The following is a 26,430-nucleotide window of genomic DNA, read 5'->3' on the forward strand; positions in this document are numbered from 1 at the left end:
TAGTGGGTACTCGAAGGGAAAGTGGGTCATTCACTTCAAAGCTGAAACTATACGCTATTCATGTACTACATCAAGTCACAATCTCTTTTCATGTTCCATGTTAAAATTGTAAGCAGCCACATGTACGTCATCGTAATTGATACTACAGTGCTGTTCTCCTCGGCTCTTTCATCTTCAAATGTATATAAACATTCCCCTGGCCTCACAAGTTTCTATTTCTTTCATTGATAACCAGTGTTTACGAGCTGGGCGTGCTGTCCCTAGTAATGAAAGACTGCAGGCTGCAATGAAAAGTACCCGGGCTTCTTTTTTTACAATACAGAACAAAAGCTGTTGTTGTTGTTGTTGTATTATTGTATTTCTGAATAAAGTCCTTATTCGCACTGTAAACAAATCAAATGAGCTTGTGTTGGATTTTGTTCATCTAAATTGTGGTTAATGCAGTCCTCAGCTATGACATTACTTATGGCCTGCCCAGGACTGCTCAAGAGCTGGCTCTGTGATTTACCTGACTCAGTATGTGATCAAGTATCTCCATTATTGTAATAAAATGAGAACTTTCAAGATCATGATCATGAAATAGAGAAAACAATTTTACCTCAGCACTCAAGCTCAAATGCTACACTAATCTACAGTAATTCTTTTACTGCATTTGGAAGCAATTCCTTCTATTCACTCAGAGATAACAGTTGACAATAAAATAGGCTTCCTCCTGCCTTTTCCCCCAGTGAGCAAAATATGCTGTTCATTGCAAAGAAACCTAGCAGTAGTAGGCTGTAGTGTTTGCTTCTATGTGAATTAGTGTGTGCTTGAAGACCATCAGGAGGCTTGGTTTGTATTCCGAGGTTACTGTGGAACATGTACCTGGGGTATAGGACACGCAAGCAAAATGTGCACGGGGAGGAGATTATTACCTTCCTCAGATTTTAGAGAGGAATCTAAAAAAGGCTTCTTTGTCTCCAGTAGTCTCACCAGTGCAACTCTGGCTCGAGAACTGCGCTGCCTGGGCTTCCCTGGTGGCGCAGTGGTTGACAGTCCGCCTGCCCATGCAGGGGACACGGGTTCGTGCCCCGGTCCGGGAAGATCCCACATGCCGCGGAGCGGCTGGGCCCGTGAGCCATGGCCGCTGAGCCTGTGCGTCCGGAGCCTGTGCTCCGCATCGGGAGAGGCCACAACAGTGAGAGGCCTGCGTACCGAAAAAAAAAAAAAAAAAAAAAAACTGCGCTGCCTGGATAGTTTTGGATCATTATGCAAAGGAAATTATTTGATAAACAAACATTACACATTTGCTCTCTTTGTTCCAGTATGGATTGGACTCATTGATTATTCGTTTTGTGTTTTATGTTTACACCTTGCTTGCAGATTTAACTAAATCACCTTAGGCAGAAAAGCATTAATTTCACTTAAGAAAATACAATTCTTAACTTTCTAAACTCACATTTTTGGTATTAACAGTTTTACATCAGAAATGTTCCCTTCCAAGTCTGTCTATAAACTGTCATGTAATGATTTCACATCCTTCCCGTCCACCTAGAGTGAAAGAATTACAACTTAATAAATGACAACAAATATGAGCTATATAGTAATTTAACAAAATACTTCTCTTTTTCTACTAAAATAAAATTGTAAAAAATTTTCTGTTTTATCAATCTTCTTTGACAACTACATTATGGGAAAACAGCTTTTAAAAAACATAATTTTGGACTTATTGACCTTTAATAAAACAAAGCAGATCATCTAGAAATGACAGGTTATTTTACAGTTGGCATCATTGGGTCTCTTAGTTAAAATCTCTGTTAAATGGTAAGCATTTAGACTGGGAATGTGATTCTCATCAACGTATGGTGTCAACTTTCACACAAACAAGCTAAAATAAACATGAACAATGTAAGGCTTATAACTGGAGAAATCAACAATATCTGGGGAATGTAAAAGAGGAGGAGTTGGGTATCCATAGACAAAAGAATTCAAGGAATGAAAATCCCAGGCTAATCACCCCAGACATCTTTGCTTGATTTGACAAAAACATGTTTTAAATGATGGGATGTGTAGATTAAAAATAGGAGCAAGTCAAAGTACAGCTCAATCTTTTCTAAATTGGGGAAATGAGGTCACAGTGATCATTCAAAAGAGAGAGCTAACAAAGGGTATTACAGAACCTACTTTCTCCAACTCTACCTCTGTCTTTCCTAAGAGTCTCATGGCATACGATAGCCATTTTTTTTCAATGTTACTGATATGATTGACATATAACACTGTATATGTTTAAGGTGTACTGCTTAATATTTGACTTACACATATTGTGAAATGATTACCACAATGTTTAGTTAGCATCCATCATCTCATATAGATACACAAAAATGTTTTTTTCTTGCAATGAGAACTCTTACAAATTACTCTTTTAACAGCTTTCAAATATACCATATGATGGTGTTAACTACAGTCATCATATTGTACGTTACATCCCTAATACTTATTTATCTCATAACTGGAAGTTTATACATTTTGACCACCTTTGCGATAGCTGTTTCTGAAGTAAAATGACATCATTGTATTTAATGTAACAAAAAGGGAGGGGACTTTGCATATTTTACAATAGGAAGAGTAGTTTATTTTTCATACAACGTGAAAACAAGAACATTACTGACTTTTAAAGGCTTAGTTTCACAGGATAAATCCATCAGATTTCTTTCCTGTCTGTGTAAGAATAGCTCAAATCCTTAGATTTTGCTGCAAAGCTTTAGTTTAAGAAGTACTGAGTGACATCCATTTGCCAAAAGATGTGCTTGTTTTTCATATTCAAAGAAAGTACAAAGGAGTAAGACTTGAAGTATTGAAAATATTCTCTCCATGTGTCCTCTTGTTAACTGACACACACATATGCAGATATGTTTCCCCATCCTCTAGGAGTAATAGCTGTTCCCTTGCCTATACCTTTATATGTAATTTCCCCTTTTCTGTTCAATTACAGTTCTGAATATGACACCTAGTAGAGACAGAAGAGGTTCACATTCTAAAGTCACAAGCATGGAAGTAGATACTGGAGGTTTAATGCTGTGCCATAAGCCAGCAAATAGTGTAACATGTCACTCAGACATCTATACTTCTAAACTCCTGACATTCTTCCTTTTGAACTTCTCTTGTACAAATGCAAGCAAGTAGGAGAGACAGAATCGTCTCTTTAGGAATATCATTACAACATTTACCTCCATTCCCTGCCTTCTCTACTCCACCCCACCCTAACTTTTTAGTTAGGAAAGTTGAAGCTTTTATGTAAAGCTTGAATACTCAGGGAAACAAGTTCAGAGGATTCTTTCTTGACTTTGCAGTTTCTCAGCTTGAGCTGATATTAGGTATCCTTGACTACTGTTGGCCTTAGAAGATCTGTCATCCAGTCCTTACTTCCTGGATGAAACACCACCAGCTGTACCTTTGAAAGCCTCAATGTTTTATATTCTCAACATTTGGACTTGCTTCTCACAGACTGTTATCTGCCTTGAGTTCATGCTCTGAGAAGCATATATTCTAAAGGATTTCTCACTAACATGAAGATCCAAAGCACTGAACAATATAAAAATGCCTCTTTTCCTACCTTTACAAATATCATTTAAATAGTTCTCTCATATGTAAATATAACTTCCCTAGCCAAACTCTTTTTGGGGAACCATCTGTAATAATATGGAAATGTTCATGTGGGATCATATGTTGATCCCCCTTCCCTTTCCTCTGACAGTTTTGGCATCTATATCCAAGGTAACCTGGGGGTGCTTCCCTCCTACATTCATCTGTACTTTCTTAATTCAGGTTATTAACTACATGACAACCACAGAGATTTTAACAAGTATAATAAAGACACTGATGTATTGAAAAGGTTATTTTGAATAGTGCTGAAAATATTTATGATGACAAGATTATTTTATACACCAAACGTATACTTTAGGAGAGAGGTTCTAAATTCAAAATTCTTGATGAAATGTTCAAGATATATGCAAAGTAAGAATAAGAATAACCCAAGCAGTTGTCTTCCCTCCAGTTTTGGGTGAAGGTGACACAGGACCCTTGTCTTCAACTCTCAGAAAAAAAGGGGATATTCTAGTTTGCTGATAGTTTGGTATTCTTTTCTTAATTAAGTCAGGTTTTGAGAGGTAAACATGCTGCATGTGTATGTTATCAGTCATTCAGCCCCCATGACCTGACTCATCCCATGTGTGCACAGCCTGTGATAGTCATTGTCCTGACAGACACTTTTCTCACAGGAAGGGGCAGGGAGAGGAAAAACTGAAACATCCTTGGTAGTTTCTAGAAGGAGCATGTTTTTCTCTTCTTCTAGTAAGATCCTTAATATTTGCCAAGAGCCAGTAGCCGGAGATGCAGGTTTTGTAGGGTCTAAAGCTACAATATTGGGGGATTATTTCCTTAAAAAGATTACAAAATTAATAAGTAATGTTAATTTTTATTTTCCATGAGGAAAATAAATCACAACAAATTATAAATTTTAAAGTTCTCCTTCATAGGACAATGTACAATCATTTTCTGTAGAGAGAGTAGAAAGATAATTCTGTTTTTCTTCCAGCAATGTTGATTGAATTTTCTTTTTATTGTCTTTATATTGCTAATAATTTAGAATATTTTCTTTTAGGGTCAAAATCATAATAATAACATGATGTAAATCCTATGGGAAACCTCTATCAATTTTTTTTTTTTTTACATGTGAGCTATAAGATTTGTAAGGATTTTCCACAGATGAGCTTTCTGCTCAGTTGTCTTGTTCCTTCTCCATTACCCTCTCTTTCTCAGTGCCTGCTACATAGGACTCATCCATTTTGCAATCAGTCTCTGGCTCTGTGCTCTGGGTCATGACACAGAGTAAATTAGGCAATTCACAACAGGAGTATTCCTGGAAGCCATTCATACACCAGGAAAGCAACAAGTACCTTACTTAGAACTTATGTGACATTAAGATTCTTCTCTGAAATCCCAGGCCAGTTGTAGCCTGCACATAAAGCAGTAATATTTATAAATTAAACTCTGTTTTAACCTCATCTCCCAAACCTTACATCTATGACAATGCCACTCAACACAAGGAGAAGGAGCTGAAGAGGGAACTGTAGTGGAAAGGGACTGGTCTTAACCAATTGCAGCTAAATATCTTATTTTTGTAAACTTTACAAAAACTCATGACTCCTTGAATGACATCCCCTTATAAGGCCTGAGATGGGCCCATGCAAGTGAGGTGTCCTGAAGCCTAATTACTTTGATGCAAAATCCAGAACTGGAGGCAAATTGTATTTTAATGTTGTTTTTTTAATTGAAGTATAATTGGCTTAAAATATTACTTTAGTTTCAGGTGTACAATGTATTGATTCAATACCTATGTATTAATTCAATACCTATTTCACTCAGACTTCTAGACTTTTCCCCTCTAGCAACCACCAGTTCATTCACTGTATCTATGAGTCTGTTTCTGTTTTGTTTGTTTTGCTTTTCAGATTCATTTCAGAAATCAGACTGTATTTGTCTTTCTCTGTCTGATGTATTTCACTTAGCATAATACTTTTTAGGTCCATCTATTTTCTTGCAAATGGGAAGATTTCATTCTTTATATGGTTGGGTAATGTTCCATTGTATATATGGAACACAGATTCTTTATCCACTCATGTAGGTTGCTTCCATATCTTGGCTATCATGAATAATGCTGCAATAAATATTGGGGTGCATATATCTTTTCAAATTAGTGTTTTTATTTTCTTAAAATACTCAGAAGTGGAATTACTGGATCATATGGTAGTACTATTTTTAATTTTCTAAGGAACTTCCATACCATTTTCCATAGTGGCCATACCAATTTACATTCCCACCAACAGTGTATGAGCATTCCCTGTTCTCCATATCCTCACCAACACTTATTTGTTGTCTTTTTGATAATAGCCATTCTGAGAGGTGTGAGGTAATATCTCATGGTGATTTTGATTTGCATTTCCCTGATTGTTAGTGATATTGAGCATCTTTCAATGTTTCTTTTGACCATCTGTATGTCTCCTTTGGAAAAAATGTCCATTCGGGTCTCCTGCCCACTTTTCAATCAGGTTGCTTGTTTATTGATGTTGAGTTTTATGAGTTCTTTGTATATTTTGGATATTAACCCCTTGTTGCATAGATTATTTGCAAATATTTTCTCCCTTTCAATAGGTTACCTTTTTGTCTTATTGATAGTTTCCTTGAATGTGCAAAAGCTTTTTAGTTTGGTGTAGTCCCATTTGTTTATTTTTGTTTTTGTTTCCCTTGCCTGAAAAGACAATATCCAAAAAACATTGCTAAGACCCATGTCAAAGGGCATATTCCTGCTGTCTTCTAGGAGATTTATGGTTTCAGGTCTTATATTTAAGTTTTTACTCCATTTTGAGTTTATTTTTGTATATGGTGTGAGGAAGTAGTCCAGTGTGATTCCTTTGCCTGTAACTGTCTAGTTTTCCCAACACCATTTATTGAAAAGACTGTCTTTCTCCCATTTTATATTCTTGCCTCCTTTGTTGAAGATTTATTGTTCATATGTGTGTGGTTTGTTTCTGGGCTCTTTATTGTGTTCCATTGATTTATGTGTCTGTTTTTGTGCCAGTACTATACTGCTTTCATTACTTTAGCTTCAGAGTATAGTTTGAAATCAGGGAGCATAATACTTCAAGCTTTGTCCTTCTTACTCTAGATTGCTTTGGCTATTGAAGGTCCATACAAATTGTAGGATTATTTGTTGTAGTTCTGTGAAAAGTGCCATTGGTATTTTGATAGGGATTACATTGAATCTGTAGATTGTCTTGGGGTGTATGGTCATTTTAACAACATTAATTCTTCTAATCTATGAGCACAGTATATTTTTCCACTAGTGTGTGTCATCTTCAGTTTCTGTCATCAATGTCTTACAGTTTTCTGAGAACAGTTCTTTTACCCCCTTGGTTAGATTTATTCCTAGGCATGTTATTCTTTTTGATGTGATTGTAAATGAGATTGTTTTCTTAGTTTCTCTGATAGTTTGTTGTTAGTGTATAGAATTATGGATATTAATTTGTATCCTGCAACCTTTACTTGATGAGTTCTAAGAGGTTCTTGATGGCATCTTTAGGATTTTCTTTAAATAGTATCAAGTCATCTGAAAACAGTGACAGTTTTACTTCTTTCTTTCCAGTTTGGTTTCCTTTTATTTCTCTTTCTTGTCTGATTGCTATGGCTAAGACTTCAAATACTATGTTTAATAAAAATAGTGAGAGTGGGCATCCTTATCTTGTTCCTGATCTTAAAGAAAATGTTTTCAGCTTTTAATAGTTGAGTATGATGATGGCTGTAGGTTTGCCATATATGTTTTTTATTATGTTTTGGTATGTTCCCTCTATACCCACTTTGTTGAGAGTTTTTAATCATAAATGGATATTGATTTTATCAAAAGCTTCTTCTGCATCTATTGATATCATCATGTTATTTTTATTCTTCAATTTGTTAATATGGTGTTTCACATGGATTGATTTGCAAAAATTAAACCATCCTTGCATCCCTGGGATAAATCCTACTTAATCATGGCCTATGATCCTTTCAATGTATCGTTTAACTTGATTTGCTAATATTCTGTTAAAAATTTTTGCACTTATGTTGACCAGTGAGATTGGCCTGTAATTTTCATTTTCTGTGGTTTCTTTGCCTGGTTTTGGTATCAGGGTGATGTAGGCCTCATAGAATGAGTTTGGAAGAGTTCTCTTATCTTCAATTTTTTTTTTAAATAGTTTGAGAAGTATAGGTATGAACTCTTCTTTAAATGTTTAGTAGAATTCACTTCTGAAGCCATCTGGTCCTGGACTTTTTTAGGGGAAGGATTTTTTTTTTTTTATTACTGATCCAATTTTATTACTGGTAATTTGTCTGTTTATAGTTTCTCCTTCCTGCTGATTAAATCTTGGGAGACAGTACATTTTTAGAAATTTATCCATTTCTTTTACTTTGTTCATTTTATTGTTCATAGTAATATCTTATGGTTCTTTGTATTTTTGTGGTGTTACCTGTAACTTCTCCTCTTTCATTTCTGATTTTATTTATTTAGCCCTCTCTCCTTTTTTCTTGATGAGTCTGACTAAAGGTTTTTCATCTTTTTAACTTTTCAAAAAAACAACTTTTAGTTTCATTGATTTTTTTTCCATTTTCTTTTAGTTGCTATTTCATTTATTTTTGCTCTGATCTTATAATTTCTTTTCTTCTACTAAATTTGGGTTTGTTCTTCTTTTTCTGCTTCCTTTAGGTATAAGTTAGGTTGTTCATTTGAGATTTTTCTTCTTTCCTGAGGTAGGTTTTTATTACTATTATCTTCCCTATTAAAATTGCTTTTTCTTCATCCCATAGATTTTGTATCATTGTGTTTCCATTTTCATTTGTCTGCAAGTATTTTTCTTTTCAATTTTCTCTTTGATTTCTTTAGTGAGTAACCCATTAGTTCTTTAGCCTCCACATGTTTGTCTTTTTTGCAGTTTTTATTGTAGGTGATTTACAGTCTCGTAGTGTTGTGGTAAGAAAAGATGCTTTGTACAATTTCAATCTTCTTAAACTTACTGAGACTTGTTTTGTGGCCGAGAATGTGATCTATCCTGAAGAATGTTTCATGTGCACTTGAAAAGCATGTGTATTCTGCTGATTTTGGATGGAATGTTCTATTGAATTTATATGTTCTAATGTGTCCTTCAAGACCAGTTTTTCCTTACTGACTTTCTGTCTGAATATTCTGTCCATTGATATAAGTGGGATGTAAAGGTCTGCTACTATGACTGTTATTTTCAGTTTTTCCCTACACATTTGTTAAATTTACTTTATATATTTAGGTGCTCCTATCTTGGATGAATACATATGTAAAACTGTTATATCTTCTTGCTGGATCAATCTCCTATCATTATGTAATATCCTTATATATGTCTTGTTACAATCTTTGTTGTAAAGTCTGTTTTGTCTTATGTAAGTATTGCTACTCCAGTTCTTTTTGTTTGTTTCCTTTTGCATGGAATACCTTTTCCATCCCCTCACTTTCAGTCTGTGTGTCTCTTGTAGGCAGCATATATATGTCTTATTTTTGTATCCATTTAGCTAATCTATGTCTTTTGGTTAAAACATTTAGTCCTTTTACATTTAAAGTAATTATTGATAAGTATGCACTTATTGCCATTTTGTTAATTGTTTTTGGGTTGTTTTTACACTTCTTTTTTGTTCCTTCTTCATTTGCTCTCTTTCCTTGTGATTTGATGACTATATTTGGAGTTGTGTTTGAATTCCTTTCTCTTTTTTGTGTATGTGTATCTATCATAGGTTTTTGGTTTATGATTACAATGTGGTTCACATAAATGTATATAAATATATTAAATATGTGATTATTTTAATTGATGACCTCTTAAGTTTGAATGCATTCTAAAGACCCTGCACTTTTACTCCAATGTAACATTTAATGTTTTTGACATCACATTAACATCTTTTTGTTTTGTGTATCCCTTAGCTACTTACTGTGGATATAAATGATTTTACTACTTTTGTCTTTTAACCTTTCTACTGTCATTAAAAGTGGTTGAACTATTACCTTTACTGTACATATGCCTAAACCAATGAGATTTTTTTTCCTTTTATAATTTCTGTATTTGATTGTGGTCTTTAATTTTTCACTTAGAGAAATCCCTTTAACATTTAGGGTAAAGCCCATAGTGGTACTGAACTCTTCTAGCTTTTTCTTGTCTCTAAATCTCTTGATCTTACCTTCAAATCTGAATGATAGCATTGCTTAGTAGGGCATTTTTTGTTGTTGGTTGGAAATAAATGTATTTACTATATGAAAATGTTCTTACTGTTTTTAAACTCTAAACTGTTTTGAACTTTTTTTTTAATTTTTATTTTTATTGGACTATAGTTGATTTACAATATTGTATTAGTTTCAGGTGTACAGCAAAGTGATTGAGTTATACATATACATATACATATATCTATTCTCTTTCAAATTTCTTTTCTCATTTATGTTATTACAGCATATTGAGCAGAGTTCCCTGTGCTACAGAGTAGGTCCTTGCTGGTTATCTATTTTAAATATAGTAGTGTGTATATGTCAATCCCAAACTCTCAATTTATCCCTCCCTCCTTACCTTTCTCCTTTGGTAACCATAAGTTTGTTTTCTAAGTCTGTGAGTCTGTTTCTGTTTTGTAAATAAGATCATTTGTGTCCTTTTTTTTTTTTTTTTAGATTCCTCATATAAGTGGTGTCATATGATATTTATCCTTCCCTGACTTACTTCAATTAGTATGATAATCTCCAGTTCCATCTGTGTTGCTACAAATGGCATTATTTCTTTCCTTTTCATGGCTAAGTAATATTCCATTGTATATGCAACACCTATCTTTCTGAAACTCTTCCAAAAAATTTCAGAGGAAGGAACACTCCCAAACTCATTTTCTGAGGCCACCATCACCCTGATACCAAAAGCAGAAAAAGATACAACAAAAAAGAAAATTAAAGGCCAATATCACTGATGAGCATAGACGCAAAAATCCTTGACAAAATACTAGCAAACCAAATCCAACTATACATTCAAAGGATCATACACCATGATCTAGTGGGATTTATCCTAGGGATGCAAGGATTTTTCAATATCTGTAAATCATTCAGTGTGATACACCATATTAACAAATTGAAGAATAAAAACCATATGATCATCTCAACAGATGCAGAAAAATATTTTGACAAAATTCAACACCAATTTATGATGAAAACTCACCAGAAAGTGGGCATAGAGGGAAATACCTCAACATAATAAAGACCTTGTATGACCAACCTATAGCCAACATCATACTCAACCATAAAAGCTGAAAGCAATTAGGAACAAGACAAGGATGTCCACTCTCGCCACTTTTATTCAACTTAGTTTTGGAAGTCCTGGCCACAGCAATCAGAGAAGAAACAGAAATAAAAGTCTATAAACTAGGGGAGACAAAAAGAAGTAAAACTGTCACTGTTTGCAGATGACATGATACTATACATAGAAAATCCTAAAGATGCTACTAGAAAACTACTAGAGCTTATCAATGAATTTGGTAAATTTGCAGGATACAAAATTAATACACAGAAATCTGTTGCATTTCTATACACTAACAGTAAAAGATCAAAAAGAGAACTTAAAGAAACAATCCCATTTACCATCACATCAAAAACAATAAAATACCTAGGAATAAATCTACCTAAGGAGGCAAAAACTTGTACTCTGAAAACTATAAGACACTGATGAAAGAAATCAAAGATGACACAACAGATGGAAAGATATACCATGTTCTTGGACTGGAAGAATCAATATTGTCAAAGTGACTATACTACCCAAGGCAATCTACAGATTCAATGCAATCCCTAACAAATTACCAATAGCATTTTTCACAGAACTAGAACAATTTTTTTTTAATTTGCATGGAGACACAAAAGAACCCAAATAACCAAAACAATCTTGAGAAAGAAAATCGGAGCTGGAGGAATCAGGCTCCCTGATGCCAGACTATATTACGAAGCTACTGTTTTCAAAACAGTATTGTATTGGCACAAAAACAGAAATATACATCAATGGAACAGGATAGAAAGCCCAGAAATAAACCCACATATCTATGGTCAATTAGTCTATGACAAAGGAGGCAAGACTATACAATGGAGAAAAGACAGTGTCTTCAATAAATGGTACCAGGAAAACTGGACAGCTACATGTAAAAGAATGAAATTAGAACTTTCTCTAACACCATCCACAAAAATAACCTCAAACTGGATTAAAGACCTAAATGTAAGACCGATACTGAGTAGAGTATTTGTGGTTGCAGTTATTTTTTTTCCTTTCATCACTTGGAATATATTGTGTCACTCCCTTCTGGCTTGCAATGTTTCTAATGAAAAGTCAGTTAATGGTCTTACTGGTGTTCCCTTATACATAACTACTTGCCTTTTCTCTTGTTTCTTTTAAGATTCTCCCTTTAATTTTTGTCATTTTAATTTTAATGTGTCTTCTCTTTGGGTTCATCTTGTTTGGGACTCTTTGTACTTCTTGGACCTAGGTTTTCACAGGTTAGGGAAGTTTTCAGGTATTATTTCTTTGAATAAGTTTTCTGCCCCTTTCTCTCTCTCTTCTTCTGGGACTCCTTTAATGTGAATATTACATCACTTGATGTTGTCCCAGAGGTCTCCTAAACTATTCTCATTTTAAAAAAATTGTTTTTGTTTTTTTTTTCTGTTAAGCTTAGGTGATTATCACTACTCTATCTTCCAGATCACTGATCCCTTCCTCTGTATCATCTAATCTACTCTTGATTCCTTATAGTGTATTTATTTCAGTTATTGTATTCTTCAGCTGTGTTTAGTTCTTCTTTATTTTTTCTAACTCTTTGTTAAACTTCTCACTGTGTTCATCCATTCTTCTCCCTAGTTTGTTGAGCATCTTCATGTTCATTACCTTAAGTTCTTCACCAGGTAGATTGGTTATTTCCACTTCTCTTAGTTCTTTTTCTGGGGTTTTGTCTTGTTCTTTTGTTTGGAATATGTTCCTCTGTCTTCTCATTTTGCCTAATTATCTGTGTTTATATCTATGCATTAGGTAGGTAGGTTATGTTTCCCAGTGTTGGAGAAATGGCCTCATGTAGGAGACACCTTATGAGTCCCAGAAGCACACTTTCCTCTGGTCATCAGAGACATATGCTCAAGGGTGTTCCTTGTGTGTGCTGAGTGGGTCCTTCTGTTGTGGTTGGGCTGTGGTTGGGAGTGCTCGTATGCAAGACTGGCCCCTGGACAAGTTGGCTGCCAGATCCTGCTTCCTGTGGTTGCTGTTGGTCTGTTGGTGCTTTGGGTCAGGCCCTGGCATGGCTGGCTGCAGAGCCTTGGAGGTCCTGGGACTGGTGCTATCCTACTGGTGGGTGGAGCCTGGTTCTAGTGCAGCTGGCTGATCAACTCTTTGTGTCCCAGGACTAGTGCTCACTTGCTGGTGGGTGGGAGGACTAGAGGGAAGACTCCAAAATAGTGCTTGCTAACACGATTGTCCTTATGGTAGAAAGAGCTCCCCCAAAGTGTTGTCACTAACATTTATGTCCACAGGCAGAGTTCCAGTTGCCTTCTACCTCTCTGGAAGACTCTTCAAGATCAGTGAGTGTGTCTGATGCAGACTTTTTTCAAATTATTGCCTCTGTGCTGGGTCTCAGAGCTTGTGAGATTTTGCATGTACCATTTAAGAGTGGAGTGTCTGTTTCCTATGGTCTTGTGGCTCTCCTGTATGCAAGCTCTGCTGGCCTTCAAGACCAGATGTTTTGGGGGCTTGTCTCCTTGGTGTAGGACTCCTGGGCTGGAAAGACTGATGTGAGGCTTGGACCCATCACTCCTTGGGAAGAACTTCTGCAATTATGATTATCCTCCTATTTGTGGATCACCTACATGGGGATGCAAGTCCTGACTATACCACATCTCTGCCCTCCTACCCATCACATTGTGGTTCCTTCTTTATATCTCTAATTGTGGAAAATCTTTTCTGTTATTCTTCAGGTCATTTTCATAAATAGTTGCTCTGTAAATGGTCGTAATTTTGGTGTGCCCATGGAAGGAAGTGAGCCCAGGGTCCTTCTACTCCACCATCTTAGCCACACCTCTTACTTTAAGATCTTTACTTAATACATATTTTTCAAAAATTTATTGAGATAAACTCATATACCATAAAATTCTGCATTTTAAGTACACAATTCAGTGGATTTTACAAGGTTTTTCATCCCCACTATCTAATTCCAGAACATTTTCATTACCCCAAATATAAACCTTGTACCTGTTAGCACTCACTTATTTCACCCTCCCACCAATTCCTGTGAACCACAACATTAGTCATGTGCTCCAGATGAACAGAACCAATAGGATATAGATAGATAGATAGATAGATAGATAGATAGATAGATAGATAGATAGATATAGATGCTATAGATATAGATATATAGAAAGAGATTTATTATGAGAGATTGGCTTAAGTGATAATGGAAACCAAGGAGTCCCACAATCTGCCATCTGCAAGGTGGAGGTCTACGAAAGCCAGTGGTGTTATTCCAGTTCAAATCTGATGGCTGAGGATTGGAGGGCTGATGGTATAAGTCCTACTCTGAATATGAAGATCCAAGAACCAGGAGTGCTGTTGTCTGAGGGTAGAAGAATATGGATGTCTCAACTCAAGCAGAGAGAAAATTTACCCTTCCTCCAGCTTTTTGTTCTATTCAAGCCCTCAGCAGATTGGATGATGCCCACTTGCACTAATGATTCAAATGCTAATCTCTTCCAGAAACATGTTCACACACACGCTCAGAAATAGTGATTACCATCTATCTGGGCAACCCTAAGCCCAGTCAAATTGACACATAACAATTAACCATTACAACTACTAATCTACTTTCTACCTCTATGTATTTGTTGATTCTACACATTTCATATGGATAAAACATATAATAAGTGTCCTTCTGTATCTGGTTTCTTTCACTTTGCACAATGTTTTCCAAGTTCATCCATGTTGCTGCATTATCAGTATTTCATTCCTTTATATGGCTGAATAATATTTCACTGTATGAATATAGTACATTTTGTTTATTTGTTTCTCAGTTCATGGACATTTCTGTTGTTTTCTACTCTTTGGTTATGATGTATTATGCTGCTATGAGCATTCATATACAAGTTTTCGTGGACATATATTTTCAATTTACTTGAGTGTATTCCTAGGAGTAGAATTCCTGGACCATAAATAACTCTATGTTTAACTTATTAATTAACTGCCAACCTATTTTCTTAACCAGCTGCATCATTTTACCTTCCCCTGAACAGTGCATGAGGATTCCCATTTCTCTACATCCTCACTAACACTTCCTGTTTTTTGTTATTTTGATTACAGCCATTCTATTAACTGTGGAGTGGCAATTCATTGTGGTCTTGAGATGCATTTCCCTAATGACTAATGATATTGAGCATCTTTTAATGTGTTTGTTGGCCATTTGTGTATCTTCTTTGGAAAAACCTCTATTCATGCTTTTGCCTATTTTTCTTTTTCTCTTTATAAAAATTATTTATTTTTGCTATTTTAACTGTTGCAGGAAAGAAATATTTCCACAGTGTTGTATGAATTGATTTTTTTTAAATTATTGCTATTTTTGTATTGTTTTGTCTTTCACTTTTAAATTAATTTTTAACATCTTTATTAGAGTATAATTGCTTTACAATGGTGTGTCAGTTTCTGCTTTATAACAAAGTGAATCAGTTATACATATACATATGTCTCCATATCTCTTCCCTCTTGCATCTCCCTCCCTCACACCCTCTCTATCCCACCCCTCTAGGTGGTCACAAAGCACTGAGCTGATCTTCCTGTGTTATGTGGTCGCTTCCCACTAGCTATCTATTTTACGTCTGGTAGTGTATCTATGTCCATGCCACTCTCTCACTTTGTCCCAGCTTACCCTTCCCCCTCCCCATATCCTCAAGTCCATTATCTACTAGATCTACATCTTTATTCCTGTCTTGCCCCTAGGGTCTCCTGACCATTTTCTTTCATTTTTTTTTAACACTCCAAATATATGTTACCATATGGTATTTGCTTTTTCTCTTTCTGACTTACTTTACTCTGTATGACAGACTCTATGTCTATCCACCTCATTACAAATAACTAAGTTTCAGTACTTTTAAGGCTGAGTAATATTCCATTTTATATATGTGCCACATCTTCTTTATCCATTCATCTGTCGATGGACAGTTAGATACCTTCCATGTCCTGGCTCTTGTAAATAGAGCTGCAATTAATATTTTGATAAACTAGTCTTTTTGAATTATTGTTTTCTCCATGTATATGCCCACTAGTGGGATTGCTGGGTCATATGGCACTTCTATTTTTCGTTTTTTAAGGAACATCCATACTGTTCTCTATAGTGGCAGTATCAATTTACATTCACACCAACAGTGCAAGAGGGTTCCCTTTTCTCCACAGCCTCTCCAGCATTTATTGTTTGTAGATTTTTAATGATAGCCATTCTGACTGGTGTGAGATGATATCTCATTGTAGGTTTGATTTGCATTTCTCTAATGATTAATGATGTTGAGCATTCTTTCATGTGTTTGTTGACAATCTGTATATCTTCTTTGGAAAAATGTCTATTTAGGTCTTCTGCCCATTTTTGGATTGGGTTGTTTGTTTTTTTTTTTGCTATTGAGCTGCATGAGTTGCTTGTATGTTTTGGAGATTAATCCTTTGTCAGTTGCTTCAATTGCAAATATTTTCTCCAATTCTGAGGGTTATCTTTTTGCCTCATTTATGGTTTCCTTTGCTGTGAAAAAACTTTTAAGTTCCAATAGGTCCTATTTGTTTATTTTTGTTTTCATTTCCATTTCTCTAGGAGGTGGGTCAAAAAGGATCTCGCTGTGATTTATGTCATAGAGTGTTCTTCCTATGTTTTCCTCTAAGAGTTTGATAGTTTCTGGCCTTACATTTAGGTCTTTACTCCATTTTGAGTTTATTTTTGTGTATGGTGTTAGGGAGTGTTCTAATTTCATTCTTTTACATGTAGCTGTCCAGTTTTCCAGCTTATTCTTCAATAAGCATCACTTACTGAAGAGGCTGTCTTTTCTCCATTGTATACTCTTGCTTCCTTTATCAAAGATAAGGTGACCAGATGTGTGTGGGTTTATCTCTGGGCTTTCTATGCTGTTCCATTGATCTATATTTCTGTTTTTGTGCCAGTACCATACTGTCTTAATTACTGTAGCTTTGTAGTATAGTCTGACGTCAGGGACCCTGATTCCTCCAGCTCTGTTTTTCTTTCTCAAGATTGCTTTGGCTATTAGGAGTCTTTTGTGTTTCCATATAAATTGTGAAATTTTTTGTTCTAGTTCTGTGAAAAATTCCAGTGGTAGTTTGATAGGGATTGCATTGAATCTGTAGATTGCTTTGGGTAGTAGAGTCATTTTCACAATGTTGATTCTTCCAATCCAAGAACATATTATATCTTCCATCTATTTGTATCATCTTTAATTTCTTTCATCAGTTTCTTATAGTTTTCTGTATACAGGTCTTTTGTCTCCTTAGGTAGCTTTTTTCCTAGATATTTTATTCTTTTTGTTGCAGTGGTAAATGGGAGTCTTCCTTAATTTCACTTACAGAGTTTTCATCATTAGTGTACAAGAATGCAAGACATTTCTGTGCATTAATTTTCTATCCTGCTACTTTACCAAATTCATTAACTAGCTCTAGTAGTTTTCTGGTAGCATCTTTAGGATTCTCTATGTATAGTATCATATCATCTGCAAACAGTGACAGCTTTACTTCTTCTTTTCCAATTTGGATTCCTTTTATTTCCTTTTCTTCTCTGATTATTGTGGCTAAAACTTCCACAAATATGTTGAATAATAGTGGTGAGGGTGGGCAACCTTGTCTTGTTCCTGGTCTTAGTGGAAATGGTTTCAGTTTTTTACCATTGAGGACGATGTTGGCTGTGGGTTTGTCATATATGGACTATTTTATGTTGAGGAAAGTTCCCTCTATGCCTATTGTCTGGAGAATTTTTATCATAAATGGGTGTTGAATTTGGTTGAAAGTTGTCTCTGCATCTATTGAGATGACCATATGGTTTTTCTCCTTCAATTTTTTAATATGGTGTATCACCATGATTGATTTGCATATATTGAAGAATCCTTGCATTCCTGGAATAAACCCCACTTGTTCATGGTGTATGATCCTTTTAATGTGCTGTTGGATTCTGTTTGCTAGCATTATGTTGAGGATTTCTACATCTACGTTCATCAGTGATATTGGACTGTAGTTTTCTTTCTTTGTGAAATCTTTCTCTGGTTTTGGTATCAGAGTGATGGTAGTCTCATAGAATGAGTTTGAGAGTGCGTGTGTGTGTCCCCAGATCTGAAGTGGGTTGCTTGTAGACAGCATATATACGGATCTTGTTTTTGTATCCATTCAGCCAGCCTACGTCTTTTGGTTGGAGCATTTAATCCATTTACATTTAAGGTAATTATCAATATGTATGTTCCTTTTACCATTATCTTAATTGTTTTGGGTTTATTATTGTAGGTCTTTTCCTTCTCTTGTGTTTCCTGCATAGAGAAGATCCTTTAGCATTTGTTGTAAATCTGGTTTGGTGGTGCTGAATTCTGTTAGCTTTTGCTTGTCTGTAAAGCTTTTAATTTCTCCATCAATTCTGAATGAGATTCTTGCTGGGTAGAGTAATCTTGGTTGTAGGTTTTTCTCCTTCATCACTTTAAATATGTCCTGTTGGTCCCTTCTGGCCTGCAGAGTTTCTGCTGAAAGATCAGCTGTTATCCTTGTGGGGATTCCCTTATGTGTTACTTGTTTTTTCCTTGCTGCTTTTAATATTTATTCTTTGTATTTAATTTCTGATAGTTTGATTAATATGTGTCTTGGCATGTTTCTCCTTGAATTTATCCTGTATGGGACTCTCTGTGCTTCCTGGACTTGATTAACTATTTCCTTTCCTATATTAGGGAAGTATTCAACTATAAACTCTTCAAATATTTTCTCTGTCCTTTTCTTTTTCTCTTCTTCTTCTGGGACCCCTATAATTCGAATGTTGGTGTGTTTAATGTTGTCCCAGAGGTCTCTGAGACTGTCCTCAGTTCTTTTCATTCTTTTTTCTTTATTCTGCTCTGTAGTAGTTATTTCCACTATTTTATCTTCCAGGTCACTTATCCGTTTTTCTGCCTCAGTTATTCTGCTATTGATCCGTTCTAGAGAATTTTCAATTTCATTTATTGTGTTTTTCATCTCTGTTTGTTTGCTCTTTAGTTTTTCTAGGTCCTTGTTAAATGTTTCTTGTATTTTCTCCATTCTATTTCCAACATTTTGCATCATCTTTACTATCATTATTCTGAATTCCTTTTCAGGTAGACTGCCTATTTCCTCTTCATTTATTAGGTGTGGTGGGGTTTTGCCTTGCTCCTTCATCTGGTGTGTGTTTCTCTGTCTTCTCATTTTGCTTAACTTACTATGTTTGGGGTCTCCTTTTCGCAGGCTGCAGGATTGTACTTCCCATTGTCTTTGTTGTCTGTCCCCAGTGGCTAAGGTTGGTTCAGTGGGTTGTGTACACTTCCTGGTGGAGGGGACTAGTGCATATGTTGTGGTCGATGAGGCTGGATCTTGTCTTTCTGGTGGGCAGGTCCCCGTCTGGTGGTGTGTTTTGGGGTGTCTGTGGCCTTATTATGATTTAGGCAGCCTCTCTGTTAATGGGTGGGGTTGTGCTCCTGTCTTGCTAGTTGTTTGGCATAGGGTGTCCTTCACTGTAGCTTTCTGGTCATTGAGTGGAGCTGGGTCTTGGCATTGAGATGGAGCTTTCTGGGAGATTTTCACCGTTTGATATTATGTGGAGCTGGGAGGTCTCTTGTGGACCAATGTCTTGAACTTGGCTCTCACATCTCAGTGGCATAGCCCTGATGCCTGGCTGGAGCACCAAGAGCCTGTCCTCCACATGGCTCAGAATAAAAGGGAGAATATAAAGGAAAGAAACAAAGAAGAAGATAAAATAAAATAATATAAAATAAAGTAAAATGAAATAAATTTATTGAAATAAAAAATAATTATTAAGAAAAAAAAATTTAAGTAATTAAAAAAAAATGAGAGACAAAACCCTAGGACAAATTGTAAAACAAAGCTATAGAGACAAAATCACACACAGAAACATACACATACACACTCACAAAAAGAGAAATGGGAAAAAATATACGTATCTTTGCTCCCAAAGTCCACATCCTCAATTTAGGATGATTCATTGTCTATTCAGGTATTCCACAGATGCAGGGTACATGAAATTGATTGTGGAGATTTAATCCACTGCTCCTGAGGCTACTGGAAGAAATTTCCCTTTCTCTTCTTTGTTCGCACAGCTCCCTGGGTTCAGCTTTGGATTTGGACCTGGCTCTGCCTTTATGTCACCTGAGGGCTTCTGTTCTTCGCTCAGAGAGGACGGGGTTAAAGGAACAGCTGATTCGGGGGCTCTGGCTCACTCAGGCCGGGGAGAGGGAGGGTTACGGATCCGGGGCGAGCCTGTGGCGGCAGAGGACAGTGTGACGTTGCACCAGCCTGAGGTGTGCCGTGTGTTGTCCCAAGGAAGTTGTCCCTGGATCACAGGAACCTGGCAGTGGTGGGTTACACAGGTTCCTGGGGGGGGGGTGGTGTGGATAGTGACCTGTGCTTGCACACAGGCTTCTTGGTGGCTGCAGCAGCAGCCTTAGCATCTCATGCCCGTCTCTGGGGTCCAAGCTGATAGCCGCAGGTCACACCTGTCTCCGAAGCTCCTTTATGCAGCGCTCTTAATCACCTTTCCTCGCACACCAGGAAACAAAGAGGCAAGAGAAAGTCTTTTGTCTCTTTGATACTTCCAGACTTTATCCTGGAATCCGCTAGCCGTGGCGCACTAGTCCCCTTCAGGCTGTGTTCACACAGCCAGCCCCAGTCCTCTCCCTGGGATCTGACCTTCGAAGCCTGAGCCTCAGCTCTCAGCCCCCACCCATTCTGGCGGGTGAGCAAACAAGCCTCTCGGGCTGGTGAATGCTGCTTGGCACCAATTCTCTATGCGGGAATCTCTCTGCTTTGCCCTCCACACCCCTGCTGCTGCGCTCCCCTCTGCAGCTCTGAAGCTCCCCGCCTCCGCCACCAGCAGTCTCTGCCCGCAAAGGGGCGCCCAAGTGTGTGAAAACTCCTACTCCCCCACAGCTCCCTTCCACTGGCGCAGGTCCCATCCCTATTCTTTGTCTCTGTTTTTTCTTTTTTCTTTTGCCCTACCCAGGTACGTGGGGAGTTTCTTGCCTTTTGGGAGGTCTGAGGTCTTCTGCCAACATTCAGTAGGTGTTCTGTAAGAGTTGTTCCACATGTAGATGTATTTCTGTTGTATTTGTGGGGAGGAAGGTGATCTCAGCATCTTATTCTTCTGCCATCTTGAAGCTCCTCTTGCCTATTTTTAATTGGGTTATTTGTCTTTTTATTATTGAATCGCAAGAGTTCTTTACACAGTTTGGATACTTGTGTCAGATACATGACTTGCAAATATTATCTCCCACATATGGGTGGTCTTTTTACTGTATTGTGATTGTACAAGTTTTGTACTTGTTTGTTAAATATATTCTTTTTCATGCAATCATAAATTAATTATTTTTAAAATTTTATTTTGAGATTGTCCAGGGCCAGTATATAGAAATTGAATTAATTTTTATATATTGGTTATGTACCTTTAACCTTGCTGAACTATTTTATTAGCTTTAATAGTTTGGGGCTGTTTGCATGCGTGTGAGCAGGCATGTGTGTGTGAATTCCTCAGGATTTTCTCTCTATAAAATCATGTCTATTCTGCAAATAGAAGTAATTTCCTCCTTCTTTTCCAATCTTGGGGCCTTTCATTTCTTTTTCTATGTTAAATAGAAGTGGTAAAAGTGGATGATCTTATTCCTTATCTTTGAGAGACAACATTCAGTCTTTTATGATTAAACAGAAAACTAGCTATGGGTTTTGAGTAGATGTCCTTTACTGGATTGAGGAATCTCATTTTTATTCTTCATTTATTGAAAGTTTTTATTATGAACATTTGTTAGATTTTGTTGAAAATCTGGAGAATTAATATTTTTATTTTACTTTTTTTTTATAACAACTAATTTTTTAAAAAAATATTTATTTTTGGCTGCATTGGGTCTTCATTGCTGCCCACGGGCTTCCTCTAGTTGCAGCAAGCAGGGGCTACTCTTGTTTGCAGTGAGCAGACTTCCCATTGCAGTGGCTTCTCTTGTTGCAGAGCACGGGCTCTAGGCATGCATGTTTCAGTAGTTGTTGCACACAGGTTCAGTAGTTGTGGCTCAAGGGCTCTAGAGTGCAGGCTCAGCAGTTGTGGCACACGGGCTTAGCTGCTCTGTGGCATGTGGGATATTCCAAGACCAGGGCTCGAACGTATGTTCCCTGCATTGGCAGGCAGATTCTTAACCACTGCACCACCAGGAAAGCCCTTTACTTGTATTTTTAAAATTTGTATGATTTATTGAAATACTTCTTTCATTTATTTTTAACTCATATTTTAAATTTTATTTTCTTAGTCTATTAGCTTTAGCATCACAATTTTTCTTAAGCTTACTTATCTTTATTTTCTTATACTTGTCTTCATTTCTTCTTGAATTTTGTGATGTTTTATTAATGTGAAACATAATGTTGTGTACTTTGTATTATTTAAGAATTTACTCATAGTTTAGCCATAATTTTTACCTTTTCTTAGAATAGTTACCATGTGCTCAGATAATACACAAACAAAAAGAATAAGTCACAGTTCCTGACTTCAAGATGTTTACTCTCCATTGGCAACCATATTTCAATTGTTCTTTGCATGTTTCCATTTTAACCTTTACTCTTACAGTATTTTTTATTATTTTTACTCTATTAATGAAGTTGTATATTAAGGATAGATAACATTTTTGATGCCTAATAATATGTGAGATATTGTGCTTAACCTGTTTCATAATTCATCTCTTATACACCATCGTGAGTTAGATACTATTACCACCTTAATTTTGCACATAATGAGATTACGGTCCAGAAGTGCCAGTAAATTTACAAAAGTTATATGGCAGCTAAGAACGAGATCTGGGATACAAAGATCTCGCCCTTAATCATCATAGTTTCCTGATTAACATTTCATTTTAAAGCCAAGTATGGTTAACTTCTTAAAGCCTAATTCCAGAGAAGTTTTGTAACAGACTGTACCAGGCATAACAATTCTAGAATTCTTGGAATAAATGTGTCTTGGCTTGCGGTAATGTTATGTCAAGTAAGATAAGACACAAATATCTTTGGTTCAAACAACCACATTAGAAGTAATTTCCCTTTAAACTATGTGTTTCTAAATCTTTCACATACTTAGAGTCACAACGATCAAGAAAAATAACTAATCCAAATAGAGTCTTCCATGATTTGTCTTCCCATGAACATTCTCTCATAAATATTAAGCTATTTGGCCAGGGATCTAAATATGGCATAATTAATAACATTGCAGCTTAATTAGAATATTTCTATGCAAAACACAAGAAGACAGGAAAAACAATTTTATATTTTCAATTCCAACTTACAGCCTGAAATCCAGACCAACATTTATAAACCCATGTATCTCTAAAACTCAACACGTCCTGACCAATCTCATCCCCTTCATCCAAATGTTTTCCTTTCTCTGTAATCATTGTTTTAGTAACTGGTATTGCCACCCAACAAATTCCCAAGTTAGAACCTGGAAACCATGTACATTTCTTTTTATATTTTATCCCCTATCTCTTCTGCTAAGCACATTCAACCAATCCATGTCCTTTTATTTCATACTCCTAAACAGTTCTTATTTTATTCTTTCTTTTTATTTCCACAGCTACTGCCCTATTTTGAGGTTTGTCATCTCTCCCACATGCTCTTTCTTCTAGTCTTCTGTCTCTTCAGAATTTAACCCTCAAATTTGACTTCTCTTCTCCTCTCCATTCATTCTCTACACTGCTGTCATGATTATCTTTTAAAAATTTAAATTTGTTCAGGCAAAATTATTCAAAATGATAGACAAAATTAAGAATTTTCAGTATGGCACATACAGTCAACTATAATTTTGTCTCTAATTAACTGTCAACCCCCACTACCTCTTGTTCTCACTTTATGTGTAATCTTTAGATTATGTCTTCCTTCAGGCCATAACGGCTTATTAGTATGAATGAACTCACATTTTCAGTAATCAATGGTTTTAACAATCTTGCTAATTTCTATTCCCTCTAAAACCTCACTATTTTTCATGTATCCTTGGAGATGTTTCATATGAGTTCATGGACATTCTTCTCAGCTGAGACTACCCTATGGAAAAGTTCTGTTGTTTTTATCCTTCACAATGGGAAAATTCTCTTGTCCATAACAGGAATTCCATTTCCCAATAATTCCCAATCTGCCACAGAGAGCCACTGTGAAATTTGTTTTCTTAGTGGTCCTCCATAGACTGGTAGTTTGTTATTTAGTCCTGGGGACGTGTTGTAAAGTCTTATTCTGTTATTCTGGCTTGTAATTTTATCAGATAATTTATCCATGTTCTTTCTTCTTCTTCTTTTTGTAATTTTTAAAATTATTTATTTATTTTGCTTCTATATTTTTCTTTTTTTTTTAATTTTATTTATTTACTTTTTATGCAGCAGGTTCTTATTAGTTATCTATTTTATGCATATTAGTATATATATGTCAATCCCAATCTTCCAATGCATCCCACCCATCACCACCATTCCCCCCACCCCCGCTTTCCCCATCTGGTGTCCATACGTTTGTTCTCTACATCTATGTCTCTATTTCTGCCTTGCAAACTGGTTCATCTGTACCATTTTTTTAGATCCCACAGTATGCGTTAATATATGATATCTGTTTTTCTCTTTCTGACTTAATTCAGAAATTTTATCAGATAATTTATCCAGTGTTCTTTCTCCATTTTTAAAAAGTCTTCTCTAGGAAGCCACCTCTCATGCCTCACCCTTTGTGCACTCTATGAAAACCTGTTCCTTAGTATACGTCTTACTTCATAGTCTTCATTATTTCACTCGTTTTATTTGATTTCACCACAAAGTGTACAGATTGTGTTCTCTACTTGTACTCCCAGCATCTATCATAATGCCTGGAACATAGGTTGAGCTCAATGTTAGTTCAATGTACAGAGAATATCCTTTCCAGTGTACACATAGAAAAGCATGATTTTGGAAACAATTTACTAACTTAAAAAATACTGCTTATTTTCCTACCTTTGTTTCTATCAAGAAAATTTTTTATGAATTTTATCAATTCATTATAAAAATTATATGCATTCAAATATCATTTTTAATTTTTAATAACTTAAATTTTCACATATCATTACTGTGTGTCCAATTACAAAATGCAGAAAATTTAGGTGATTATGGTTATGAAGAAAGAGACTCTTCAGACTCAGTGATGTGAGTCATTAATTAGACATCTCATTTATCACAAGACTTAACTAGAAAAAACAAAGAACAAGAACTAACACAGGATTCTGGTTTTTTTAGAAAAAAGTTCAAGGAATCTGTATTTAATCAAAACATACAAAACAATCTCCAGATACCGTCTGGCAACAAATTTAGAACTTGCAGAGCTGAAATGTTGATTTGCTTAGCTATAAATATTACCTTGATGAAAGACAGTCCTAACTCTGTCTTCTATCACTTTACCTATGATAAGAAAGTTACCATTGCATGTGTTTTCTTAGGAACCCATTAGATCTAACCTTTCTGGAAACATCCAGAGAGACATAATTATTCATCATGAAAAGAGATATCAGATTTTACAAAAAAATGCCTACAAAACAAAGGTGCAAAAAGAAAATAAGAAATAGAAGGAACAAGAGTGAAATTTTTATTCAAATCTAAGGACTAATCCAGCAGCTTTATGAAAAAAAAGAAAACTCCTTTTGATGTAATGAAAATTCTGAATTCTCAAGTTTGGGCACAGGGCCTATTCTGTGATATGTTAACTAAAAGAAAAATTTTCTTTTCCAAGCATCTGCCTTCCTTTTTTCCATTTCCATGGCAAGCTGTTTCAAGGTGCTTCATGAAAAGCTTCTCAAAACCAATGTGTTCTAAAAGCCACAAGTTTGATGACTGATAAAAGAGTCATGAGAGAGTTTTTGCATCTCTTCTTTAATAGAGATCTTGAAAAGCCAAATGACTTAGAAAGAGCATGATTCATCCTCTGCAAATGCTGAAGCGTATGTTTAACTGTCACCTACTGCATTTTGCAGCAGTACCTATTCAAAAGCTCCCCAAAATATGCAAGTACCGTTCTGAGAAGGGAGAAAAAAAACCTGAGTCATGATAAATGTCATACTGAACGTTCTTTCATTTATGGAGATTGTGAGTGTTTAAATGTTACAGATAGTCACAATTCTATTCACATTATGTTAAAACTCATACAGTAAGTCCTTGGCTATACAGAACTCCCTGGAAATGAGTTATTCTGAACACTGAATATTCCAGATGGCTTGGGGTTAATTCACTAAGTTCCAGCCAGAATGTAGCACTTATCTCCAAAGCAGACCATGTTTTATCCATCTAAAATTTTTCAGAACATAGACCATGCTTAGAGATGAGTTAAAATTTACAAAGTTTATTCTGTAAGTGTACACAGGTGCAAAGTATTTGGTAAAGTTATCTGCACAGAGTAAATAATTCAAGAAGTAATAGTAACTGTTGCTATTGCTTCTTTGACTACAACTACTATTCCAAGATTCTTAATCTTTTTGGCAAACATTGTGGTAGAGATAGGCAATTCTTTGATCATTTGGATGAAGACTACTTATAACAGAAAAGAATTAGATGGTCTAATTTGGATG

This window comes from Lagenorhynchus albirostris, chromosome 17 (assembly GCF_949774975.1).
Source record: "Lagenorhynchus albirostris chromosome 17, mLagAlb1.1, whole genome shotgun sequence".
NCBI classification, from domain to species: Eukaryota; Metazoa; Chordata; class Mammalia; order Artiodactyla; family Delphinidae; genus Lagenorhynchus; species Lagenorhynchus albirostris.